Here is a 12,133-nt window from a genome sequence, read left to right on the forward strand (position 1 = left end):
TGAAATTGTACTGAAATATTGTTTTACAGACTTTTTTCCCTCAAGGTTGTTAATTTTTGGCTCTTGTGACAACATAAGCCATCTTATGTAAAAAACATTCCCTTTTTTCCTTTGAGATGCTTTTATGGATGAATGATTTGGGAAAGTAGTGTATAAAGTAATGANGCTCTTCCAATGCTTTAAGTCNACTGTTATTGTTGCAAGTTCTTCCNGTCTGCCAGAATTACTTCTCCACAGAGTAATTTATTCAGTCGGTATTTTTGTAAGCAGTTGTAAGCCAGTTGTGGTTCTAGATGCTTTAAAAAAGTCAATGAAAAGTTCCTTGTAGTGGTACATTCTGCCATTCCTCATATTTGGTCAACATATTCTGTTTTATTAATGCAAGCAGTATGTGTCGTCAGTGTAGACATGGATTATTTTCTAAATTCTCAGAAGTAGGAGATAAATAGGATGAAATAGTCCTGGGAAGGGCTCTCAATTTACACTTTTCTGTGCTTACNTAAAAGAATTAAATATACCTCAATGAAAAAAAAAATACTTCAGTATCTGCTCCCAGATTGCAATGACTTTTAACTAGAAATAAAATCAGAGAGGTATTTGGAAAATTCCCCCAATACTTTGGAGATTAAACAGTGCACTTATAAATAGCACACTAATCAATAAAGAAATAGCAAACAAACTTTAATAGATGGTTCTAACTATTATAAAAATGAAAATGCAATTATCAACATTTATAAAATGAGCAGAAGCAGTGTTTACGGGAAATTACAAGTGAATATCACCTTATAAAATAAAGATCCAAACTCAATAATGAAAACATGAACCTTGGAAAAATTTCTAAGGAATAAATAAATATAAGATAATAGAAATAAATAATAAAAATTAAAGCAAAATCAATAAAATTAAAAACAGAAAATTGACAGATTAGAAAGTTAGTTATGAGGGCTGGAGAGATGGCTCAGTGGTTAAGAGCACTGACTGCTCTTCTAGACATCCTGAGTTCAAATCCCAGCAACCACATGGTAGCTCACAACCATCTGTAATGAGATCTGACGCCCTCTTCTGGGGTGTCTGAAGACAGCTACAGTATACTTACATAAAATAAATAAACTAATTTTACAAAAAGTTAGTTATGTGGAAAATTTAATAAATTGATAAGACTCTAGCCAGACTAGCCAAGAGAAAAAGCATAGCATCAAGAGAGAATACCAGAACAAAAGAAACATCACCTCAGGAATGGAATCTTTGAACAACTTTGTGTCTATAGTATTTGATAATCTAGTTGAAATTGGATAGTTACTTGAAAGATACAATCATTCAAAAGTCACATAAATATTAAATGGTGTACTGGCTGGTTTTGTGTGTCAACTTGACACAGACTGAAGTTATCACAAAGAAAGGAGCTTCAGTTGGGGAAATGCCTCCACGAGATCCAGCTGTAAGGCATTTTCTCAATTAGTGATCAAGTGGGGAGGTCCCCTTGTGGGTGGTGCCATCTCTGGGCTGGTACTCTTGGTTCTATAAGAGAGCAGGCTGAGCAAGCCAGGGGAAGCAAGCCAGTAAAGAACATCCCTCCATGGTCTCTACATCAGCTCCTGCTTCCTGACCTATTTGAGTTCCAGTTCTGACTTCCTTTGGTGATGAACAGCAATGTGGAAGAGTAAACTGAATAAACCCTTTCCTCCCCAAGTGCTTCTTGGTCATGATGTTTGTGCAGGAATAGAAACCCTGACTAAGACAAATGGTCTGCACAGGTTTAAATATATTAGGGAATTCCAAATAGCACCAAGCATTAGGTGGTTTCATTGGTGAATTCTACCAAATATTTTTTTTAGTGTTTGAAAAGAGAACAATATGTGCCTCAAAATGTAGAGCCAAGAAAAAAATGAGATGAAGAAAAATGGAACCAAATGTGAAGCTCATCGGGAAATCCACTCTGAGAAATGCTGTTCTACAGAAGACTTCTGGTTCTCCATCACCTTCCCTACCACAGTATAGCATGTCACTCACTGAATTTCAAGTTCCAGTCCTTGAGTCCACCTCTGCTTGACCTTGCAGACCACCCACGCTGACAGTCTGAATGTTCTGTTATACCCTGACTTCACTGAGGTGTCAAAGAACTACACAAACAGAAAAGCAGCCTGGGGTCATAGGTAGGATAACACAGTATTGGTAAGTCATCAGCTCTTCCAAATTTATTCTATAGGTTCAAAGCAATCTCATTCATATCCCAACAAGTTATTTTCTGGCCACCAAATTTGATCCTAAAGTTTATAAGGAGAGGCAAAAACCTAGAATAAACAACTGCATACAGGAGACTAGTCAAAGAGCCAGGTTAGCATAAAATAGTAATTATTGTGGCATGATACTATAAAAACACAGATAATTAGGACAGTGGAACATAGCAGAAGGCCCAGAAATAAACCTACATTAACGTAGTCCTCTCTCCTTTTGCTGAGGGGCAAAGGTTCAGTAGAGGAAAGGTAGCCTTCTCAACAAAAGATGCTAGAGCACTAGCTGTCCACAGGCAAAGGCATGCACACTGCACAAAAAGTGGTTCAAAATGCATCATCTGTATAGAGTGCAAAGCCACAAGACTCCTGGATTACAATAGAGAGAGAAAGCTTAATGTTTCGGGTGTGGTGATAACTGTTTACAACAAGAAGGGCAAGAAGTATGAACTAGATAATTGATAGTATGAACATTACTAAAATCAAAACTTCTGTGAAAAGAAGAGTGAGGATCAGGTCGCAGGCTAGGAGATATTTCCAACAGGCACAGCCAATGAAGGCCTAGAGTCCAAAATACACAAATGGCTCTTAAAACAATATAAATGAGAGCTGGAGGTGGGGCAATGGTTCAGCCAGTAAAGCATTGGCTGAGTGACTTTGGTGATCTGTATTTGGATTCGCAGGACCCACATCAAGCTAAGGCAAGTTGTCCCAGATCAATCCAAACATAGATTTCACATTATTTCTGCATATCAGGTTGGGAGCCTGCAGCTGGCCTGATCTGCCTCAGCATCCTTCAAAAGACAGCAGATAAACAGACTCAATCCTATTGGAAGCCTGACTAGGTGCAGGCCCACCCCGGCGACTCTATCTGCAGGGACTTAGCCTCTGCCCTGAGGGCTCCCCACAGTCTCAGGGAGCCTCAGGGTACAGCAGCTGCTGCCATAAGGGAGTGATCTCAGAAAGAACAGGAGGTAGCATATGTGCTGTGTCCTGGCTCTGGAAGTCATGCACACTGACTCCTCCTTTGCTCTGGAAGTGGGTCACCAGCTTCATCTTATATTCAACACCAGGACTTTGAATAACATGCAGCTAAAAATTGTAGTGAGGATGGTAGGTCTCTGGGGTTTGGAGTCAGCCCACTAAGATATTTACCCTTGTGGAGATGTGTTCACAGACTTGCTTATCCCTAACCTCTATCTTTTGGAGGAGAACCTCATAGATAGAAAAGTTCCCTCCCTTCCCCACTAACTTGCCCTTTCCTACAGCATGAGGCACAAGCACACCTGGGCACAAACACTTGTGGGCCCTGCTTCCCATGGCTTTCAGCAGCTTCCACTCTAGATGGATATTTTTCTCAGGCCTGCTGGGAAGTACAGACTTGCTGGAAAATATTTTGTGTCAGTGTCAGGTCTGGACTCTGGGGCCTTGGGAGTCACAGTGCCCCACCCCCATCTGGTGCTCAGACCAGCCTGAGGACCAAGGCCAGACCCATAGATAGCTCACCAAGACCAGATCAGTGTAGGTCATACTTGTGAACAATGCCTGGATCTTGAGCAACTGGGGGGTGTTTGTTCTCAGCACCAGTGATGGATTGCCACATGATAAGCAGGCAGTTCTCACCCAGCTTTGCTCTTCTCTGAATCCTAGTATGGTAACACACGGTTGCTGTTTCCTATCAGGGCTTACCCAAATCCATACTTGCCTCTACCACAAGTATGCAAGGTTGAGTCATAAGTGCAGATTCATTCTATACCCACACCTGCACAGGCACGACCCTGGGCTCTGGGCTGTCTGTCATCCATTCACATGGTAATAAGTGAAGGCTGAGCAACAAAAACCATCCTGTAAGTAGTACAGAAAGCATTCTTTGCCTTACTTCCCTGGTGATTCTTTTCTGTGAGTGCTGGCACTTGTCCTAGATCTTTCCCCTGGAATGTAGACAGTGGGAACTGACATGCACTTGTGCCCACCCTTTGAGACACCCTCCTGTGTTCACAGACCCTGCATCCTCCTTATGGGCCATTGCCTGTCCTTTTAGGGTTGAAGGGTTAAGTCCTGCTCTGTTGGAACCCCTCCCTGAAAGCCAGGGCAAGTGTTGAGTGCTTACACTGGAGCAGGCCAGCCTGAGACAGCTCAACCTGAGCTTGTGGGTTCTGTTAGCCTGGCCTGTAAAACACAGGGGGATGTGCATCCATCCCTGCCCCCACTGTGGGCATGCTGTGACATCAGGCTCTGCCTCCCTCCGCATATGCTCCAAGCCAGTGAGCCTGTCAAACAAATCTCTAGAGACTCTGGGAGCATTGCCCATCCCTCACAAGCCTACCCCCAAGCCCCAAACTCCTACTGCATCCCTGGCTCTTGCTTCCCACACCAAAGGAGACTAGTATTTTAGGGTCAGGACTAGGTACCTCACCCAACCAGACCAATTAGTCTTGATCCACTGATGAGAGTCCAGACAACCTTCCACCAAAAGAGGGATTCTAATGCCTAGTGATTAGAGGAAAATTACTTTTCAAAGACTCCTTCCTTTGTCGTCCCCCCCACTTCATCCCCCACCCCCCACCCCCGCTTCTGCCAGAGGGACTAGTAATTAATTCAGAGTTCAGCCCAACCCTCATGCCACACAGAGCTCAGTCAGCCATGCTCTGCAGGCAGGTTGCTCCCCTGATCCCACCCGAGATCCCACTATAGAGCTAAACCCAGACCCCAGCCCATACCTTGCCTCCCCTTACCCCCCACCCCCAGTTCACACTGCCTACCATCATCCACACATTCCTCAAGCCCACCCCACTACCCTTATTCACACCTACGTCCACACCTACGTCCACTGAAGCTCAGAGGACCCTGTCTACCCAGTGGCTAAGGTGTAGTTCGTAATAGAGCCTCTGAGTTAATGTCCTCCAGGAAGGTTGTTCCCAGAGAGAATTTCTGTCCCCGAAATGAAAGTCAAGAAGAGACCAAGCACAACCTGGGCATTCCTCATCTAGTGCCCTCTGTGGGAACCACCCGACCTCCAGGAAGCCACATTCAAGGCCATAGCCCAGGGAAAAAGAAGGAACAGGTGTTGACATAGCAGCAGAGCTCAGGACTCTAGGATGGCTTCATTCAGACTTAGGCGTTCCAATGCTCTCCACCTGACAAGCAACCCTCCATGAGGGCACAGAGGACCCTGCTCATATGTTACAGCTATACATGAAGAGCTATGGAGAAAGGCCAGCAATGTGATGGAGAGTAGCAAGGGGCTGATGTAAGACATAGGGTGTGTCCACACACGGAGAGCCACTGGGACAGAGACCTGCTCTGATGGTTTGTATATGTTTGGGCCAGGGAGTGGCACTATTAGGAGGTGTGGCCCTGTTGGAATAGGTGTGTCACTGTGGGCATAGGCTCTAATACCCTAGTCCTAGCTGCCTGGAAATCAGCATTCTGCTAGCAGCCTTCAGATGTAGATGTAGAAGTCTCAGCTCCTCCTGCACCATGTCTGCCTGGATGCTGCCATGTTCCAGTCTTGATGATGCCTGACTGAACCTCTGAACCTGAAAGCCATCCCCAATTCAATGTTGTCCTATATAAGACTTGCCTTGGTCATGGTGTCTGTTCACAGCAGTAAAGCCCTTAACTAAGACACCTGCCAAGAAGGTCTGTCCACACATCTGCATAGGGTGGGCATGCTAGGCTGTCTCTAAGAAAAAGCCCTCAGGTGACTGAAAGACTACAGACAGAGTACAGAGAGAAGAAAACAGATGCCCAAAGGTAAGAAGTCAGGGCCTGTGAGGCCTGGAGACCTTGTGGGCCAATGTAAGTATCCAGGATTTTACTCTGGAACCTGGTCTCTCCCTAGAAAATAAAAGCAGTTTGCAAGTAAAGCTGTTTGGGCAAAAGGGTGCATACTGTGGGACACACTGCAGCTTTTCAGCAGAAGGTTTTGTTGTTGTTGTTCGTTTGTTTGTTTGTTTGTTTGTTTTCTTTTGTAGGGGTTGCATATGAGGGTGGATATGGAGGGACAGGGAGATGTATGGGATCAGGTTGCATGATATGAAATTCACAAAGAATCAATAAAAAGTTTTAAAAAAAAAGAGGTTACATTTCTCCACCCTTGAGGAGGCACACACAGCCTTGTGGGGACCCCTCTAGTCTACACAGCCCACCTTGGCTCAGGGTCTTCCACATTCCAGGGAACAATGTGCCCTGCAGATGACTTCAGCTTTTACCACTTGGACAACCATGCTTCCAATCTGGCTGTGCCCACATAGTCCTTTAAGCCCACCAACATATCCAGGACTGAAGTGTGTGTTGTGTGGTGGGGGTGGGTTCTATGTGTGTCCACAGCCCATGACCCCAGAAGACATACACCCCCCCAAATGTAAACTGAAGGTGGTACTAAACATATTCCCATCCTATGAAATCAGAGCAAACAGATACAGTGTTTACTGTAAGCACACCACCACCAGGTGGTCTGGGGAGCAAGCAGGACCCATTCGGCACTTTGGGGTGCCTTCCTATCCTGGGATGGCTCTTGAGAGTTGCATACAACCGTTGCATTTAATGCTCACCCCTTCACTAGAGTAGATGCCAGCACCATTTTACACCTGAGAACATGCAAATCAGGAATTATTGGCTTTCTTGGGGTCAGGAGCTCTGTGAGAACAGAATTCGGCCCCATTCTGTTGGGGAGTGTTCATGGGGACCAATGCTGGGGCCCACACTTTGAGCTACTTCAGCTGTCAAGTCCTCAGCTGCAGGTGCTGGCTATCTCCTATGCCCGTGCAATCTCCACCCCACAGGCAGTCAGGTGTGGTCAGAAGACAGCAGCCTCTCCAGTGGACAGGGGAGCCTCAGCATCCCTACCTGTCCTGGGTTCATCCTGGACTTATCTGCACCTAGGCCCCAGCAAATGGGTGGTATTGCTGCTGAAGCCCACGGCCGACATCCATCTTCCCTAGAGTCATTTTTAAAGAAAGAAAATGGGAAGGAATGCATTTTTTTAAAGGAAGAAAGACTAAGAAAGAGATCCGGGAGATAAAAGGCGCATGTGTGTGTCAAAGAAACTATGACATAGTCAAATTTTATTAATGGCTCACCCATATGCATTCCGGGGGACAATTAACTATTCACAGGTGAAATTAGCTGATAGGAACGACTGTCCTGAGCAAATCGAATGAGCTCCGATTATATCAATAGTTTTCAACCAGTGTCTCCGGTTATCAAAGCATCAAATAAATTTGTCCACTCTCTTCCTTTGGGGGAAAAACTTTAATTATCCAGCCCTGGCATATGGCAGGTCATTAATAAAACCTAGTTATCGGGCTGTGGGTTCTGGAGACTTACCGTTATCCATCTTTTATCTAAATAAACATTTGGGAAATGTCCTTAAAATTATTACAGAGCCTTTGCCCCTGCCTCTTTATGGAAATTTCTAAACGGAACTCGGCTGCACTTTGCTACAAATTGTGTGGTGTGCGGTGTCCTCTACCTGCTCGCCTCTCTCTCCTCCAGCACCCTGCAGCCTGGATGTGAGCTGAGTCTGCATTGATAGATCTGGCCGACCTGCACATGCAGATAAGGGGGTGTCCCCCACAGTCTGCTTCTCCCTGACACCCATTTCCTCAGCCTTTATGTTTTGTATGCGTTCTTTATTTTCATGCCACATAGATCAATGACAGACAGAAGGATAGAGTGGCCGGCAGTGGCACGAAGCAACCCTGGCCTTTCCAGGCTGCATCAGACAGCCTGGATTCTTCTATTAAACAAAGGGTGCTCTAGAATCACCTATTAGCCGAGCAATGGTCGCTCCATTGAGACCTTGAGAAGTCAGCCTGCTGTCATCATTCTACTCAAATGGTAGGTTCCTGTGGCAGGCACCATTTCTAGAATATCTATATTTCCAGTGGGCTTGCACAGAATAAGCAGGAGAACAAAACAAAACAAAACCAGAAGCCTGTCCCTGACAGTTGTGTGTCTTGTGGGTTTTTTTGGTTTTTGGTTTTTGGTTTTTGGTTTTTGGTTTTGTTTTGTTTTTTCGAGACAGAGTTTCTCTGTATAGCCCTGGCTGTCCTGGAACTTACTTTGTAGACCAGGCTGGCCTCAAACTCAGAAATCTGCCTGCCTCTACCTCCTGAGTGCTGGGACTAAAGGCGTGCACCACCATGCCCGGCTTGTCTTGTGGTTTTAATACCTTCTGATGTATTTGGTGGCACTCTTCCTGCTTAGCTCTGCATCAAGCGACACGGGCCGTGCACTCAGAAAGCAGAGCTCAGGTATCAGATGAGGGGAAATGAGACAGCAAAGCCATCAAACCCCCATCCTTCTCTGAAGACACTTGGAGAATGCCTGGATCCTGAAGTGGATCTGTTTACTCTAGGTCTCATGCTCACAGCACTGTGTTTAAATGGCTTCGATGAGTCAAGGTTACCCAGGAGACAGTAACTGCCCATCTGGCTACAGATTTCTGAAATGAATGTGGGGAGGAGTCTTGTTCAAACTATGGAGCCAAGGGCACCATCTTTCTTTCACAATCCCTGACACAGTCTTGTGCTGAGACCACAACATGAGACAGAATCCCATAGCTTGAATGTATTAGAGAGCAGTGGCTACAGGTTGGCCTCAAGGGCTACCTGCCAGGGCACAGGAAGATCAGAAGGCCCAAGGCAAAGTCATGTCTTTCTCACAGCAGAGCCATGGGATTCGGGACCAACTGAGATAGTAAGGCATTTCTGTGTTCATCTCTAAGCTGAGGCAGCGATGTTTCAGATCCACCTCTTGGTAAGCTGGAGCCTCAGGATCAGGTATTCACACCTCCATCAACAGATGGTGCCTGGTGGTAAATCATCCCAGTAAATGACCCAGGACCAAAGTGTTAAGTCCCCACCCACACAGATCATAGTGTACACATTGCACTTCTGGGTGTCTTTTTCTTCTTCCTTAGTTCACTTTGGCAGCTTGTTGCTGCACAAAAACCCAGACCATCTTCTGCTGCTGTTTCCTAACCCTACACAGTCCCTGACATGAAGGCACCACTGAGTATCTGAGGCCCAGGACAAAGCAAGGAGCCCATGGCCCACAAGTTAGAAGATATCCAGGTCTCTTCACAACAGGGTGAGCCTGTTGTCTCAGCCACCCCTTAGTGACCCACTGGAGCTAGTCAGAGTGTCTCTCTACCTCTCCCTCAAACTTGAGGTGGCTAGACTCCTACCTAAAATGGAGACTTGAACAGGTCATACACTTCCTATTCAACCCTTCATAATGTCCAGAGCACGTCAGCTCCTCCATCATAATCCTGGTAGGAAAACTAGAGGGATACAGGTGACCTCGGTATTCATCCCCCTTCTACAGACGAGCCTTGCCGAAGACACCTCAGCCATTGTGTAGTTGATTTTGAATTAATTTTTGGCTGCAAATCCAGAAACCTTTTGCACTTTCCAGCTTTAGAGGAGCTCTGTTTTAGAAGCTCTGCTCCCATCCCCACTGTATGATGGCTGAATTCCTGTACCAGGAATTTTTATGCAAGCCATTCTGCCACACAGGAGGTGTCAGCTACCTGAACACAGGTGACCTAACCCCTTAGAGCTTTATTCAAGGAGAAAGGGATCCACAGTGACAGCAGAGAGAAGAGAGCGTGGAGGACCGCTGTGGCTGGTAGTCTCCATTAGTTGCTGCAGCCAGCATGAGTACAGCGGGGCTCTCCGGGCATACAGAACACAGGAGTACTTACTCTCCAGGCTTACAGAAACAAACCTTTTCTTTCTCCCATGTGAATGTTTCTCTTTTGGGTTAGACAGAAAAGTTCTATTTCTCCTAGAAGCCTGCCTTCCTAAATTCTTTTTAATCAGTCTGACTTAACTTCTCAATCTGAATATTTCTGCTCCAAGCCTCACCTTTGAGACTCTGGTATTTCCGTGTTTACATTTAAAGCTTGCAATATTCTTAGACAAATCACTTCTTTTTGTGCAATTATAACTGCCCTGCCCAGCCTATGCTGTCTTTGGTGGTTATGTAATTAAAGAGCAGAGATTTTTTTTTTTCCCTTGACTGCATGAGGTGAAAAATGTTAGCTATTTCCACACTTCAGAGACCCGGCCGTTACAAGCATTAAAAATTACTTAAAACACAAATTTATGGCCCTGTGATCACGATGGATTGTGTTGCTGTAAATGAATTGCACTGCAAATTGCTGTTTTAAATTAAAATATAGCTTATTAGGAATGGCAGGAAAGAAATGGAGAAGGAAGTCAGGTTTCATATCATTGCCCCCAAACACCTGCCCTCCAAGAAGGGGTGGCAGAGGACTTGGGAACAGCAGCTTCTCCTGGTTGCCATAGGGATTGCTGCTAGTCCACCTCCTACACATCTTAAGCATCTACTATGGGGCTACACTGTGTGCACATAGAAATGGGCAGGGGACACACAAAGACAGCAATGATGGTCTGTTCTACTCCTCATGCACCTGCAATCCGGTGAGGGACCAGGCTTTCCCTACACAAACAGCAGAGAAGTACACAACTGGATGCAATCTGACAACAGAGATGGAGAGGAGAGCTACTGATTACTTTCATGTGCCTAGTGGATAAACTAAGCGAGCAGGCTGCCCAAAGCAACCAGAACTCAGAATCTCAGGCTGCAAGATGCTTGCAGGGAGGCTGAGGGAGACAGCATCCTTGTTCTCAAGCCTGTGTGGACACTGGTTACCTAGTCTTTACCTGAGCACTTTCAGGGGTGAGCTTGGCACTCTGAGTACACAGATAGACAGGCCATAGGCTCAGTTTGAACCTACCAACTTGGAACTAATAGGATGACCTCAAAAAAAAAAAAAAAGGGTGCATGAAGGGTGGGTGGCAGCAGCCTAGGCATATCTGTGGGGTGGAGCCTGTGAGACCTGGAGTCACCTGACACCATTGTGCTTGGGAAGACCCAGCGGTTAGTGTGCAGGACTGAAAGATGCAGACCTGCAGTCACCACCAGTGGCACCAGGCAGGATTTCTTACCAAAAACCTGCCACAGAAGAGCCCAAAGAATGGCTTAGGTCCCCCAAACCTTCTGTAGCCCACACAGCTTGGACACCTTTATTCCCCAGATAGAATCTCCCAACCCCTTCATAACCAGTCATACAGTCTGGCAGCTTCATCATGTGTCAGTCCCCCAAACTTAGATGTAATAGTGGGAAAATCCACCCCAGACAAGGAGAGCACCCCAAAATCCAAACATGGAAAGGTCCCCCATATGTGAGCCCACCCCAAAGAGAGCAGAAGGGATAATTCCGAATACAGAGAAAAGGATGCTAGCTACATACAGAGGAAAGGTAAGAAATCAGAGACACAGGAGTGAGGCTTCCAGAGAGGTGTACCAGCCACCCCACAGGCCAGCCTGGAAGAAAGGGAAGAAGAACAGAGATGGGAAAGGAAGCCAAGGTTCCTGCATCACACCCCTGTCCACATGCCAGACTCTGTGATCAAGTTGTCCCCCAAAAAATTCATAGTGGGGCTACAGAGGTGGCTCTGTTGGTAAAATGTGTGTCACAAAAGCATGAGGGGCTGAGTCTAGATCCCAGGCTGAGTCTAGATCCCAGAACTCACATTAAAAAGCTGGGCCTGGCAGTGTGTACCTTTGTTCCCAGAGACAGAGGGTGCCTGAGGCTCTCTGGGCAGCTGTCAAGCTAAATCAGTGAGTTCCAGGGTTGAGAGGAGATTGTGCCTCAAATCTAAGGTGTAGAGTGCTTGGGGAAAACACCTGATGTTGACCTCTGGCCTCCACATACAGACACATGCATGTGCACATGCACATGTGTATGACTGATGTTGACCTCTGGCCTCCACATACAGACACATGCATGTGCACCTGCACATGTGTATGACTGATGTTGATCTCTGGCTTCCACATACAGACACATGCATGTGCACCTGCAC

The sequence above is a fragment of the Mus caroli genome, chromosome 13 (assembly GCF_900094665.2).
Source record: "Mus caroli chromosome 13, CAROLI_EIJ_v1.1, whole genome shotgun sequence".
In the NCBI taxonomy this organism is placed as follows: domain Eukaryota; kingdom Metazoa; phylum Chordata; class Mammalia; order Rodentia; family Muridae; genus Mus; species Mus caroli.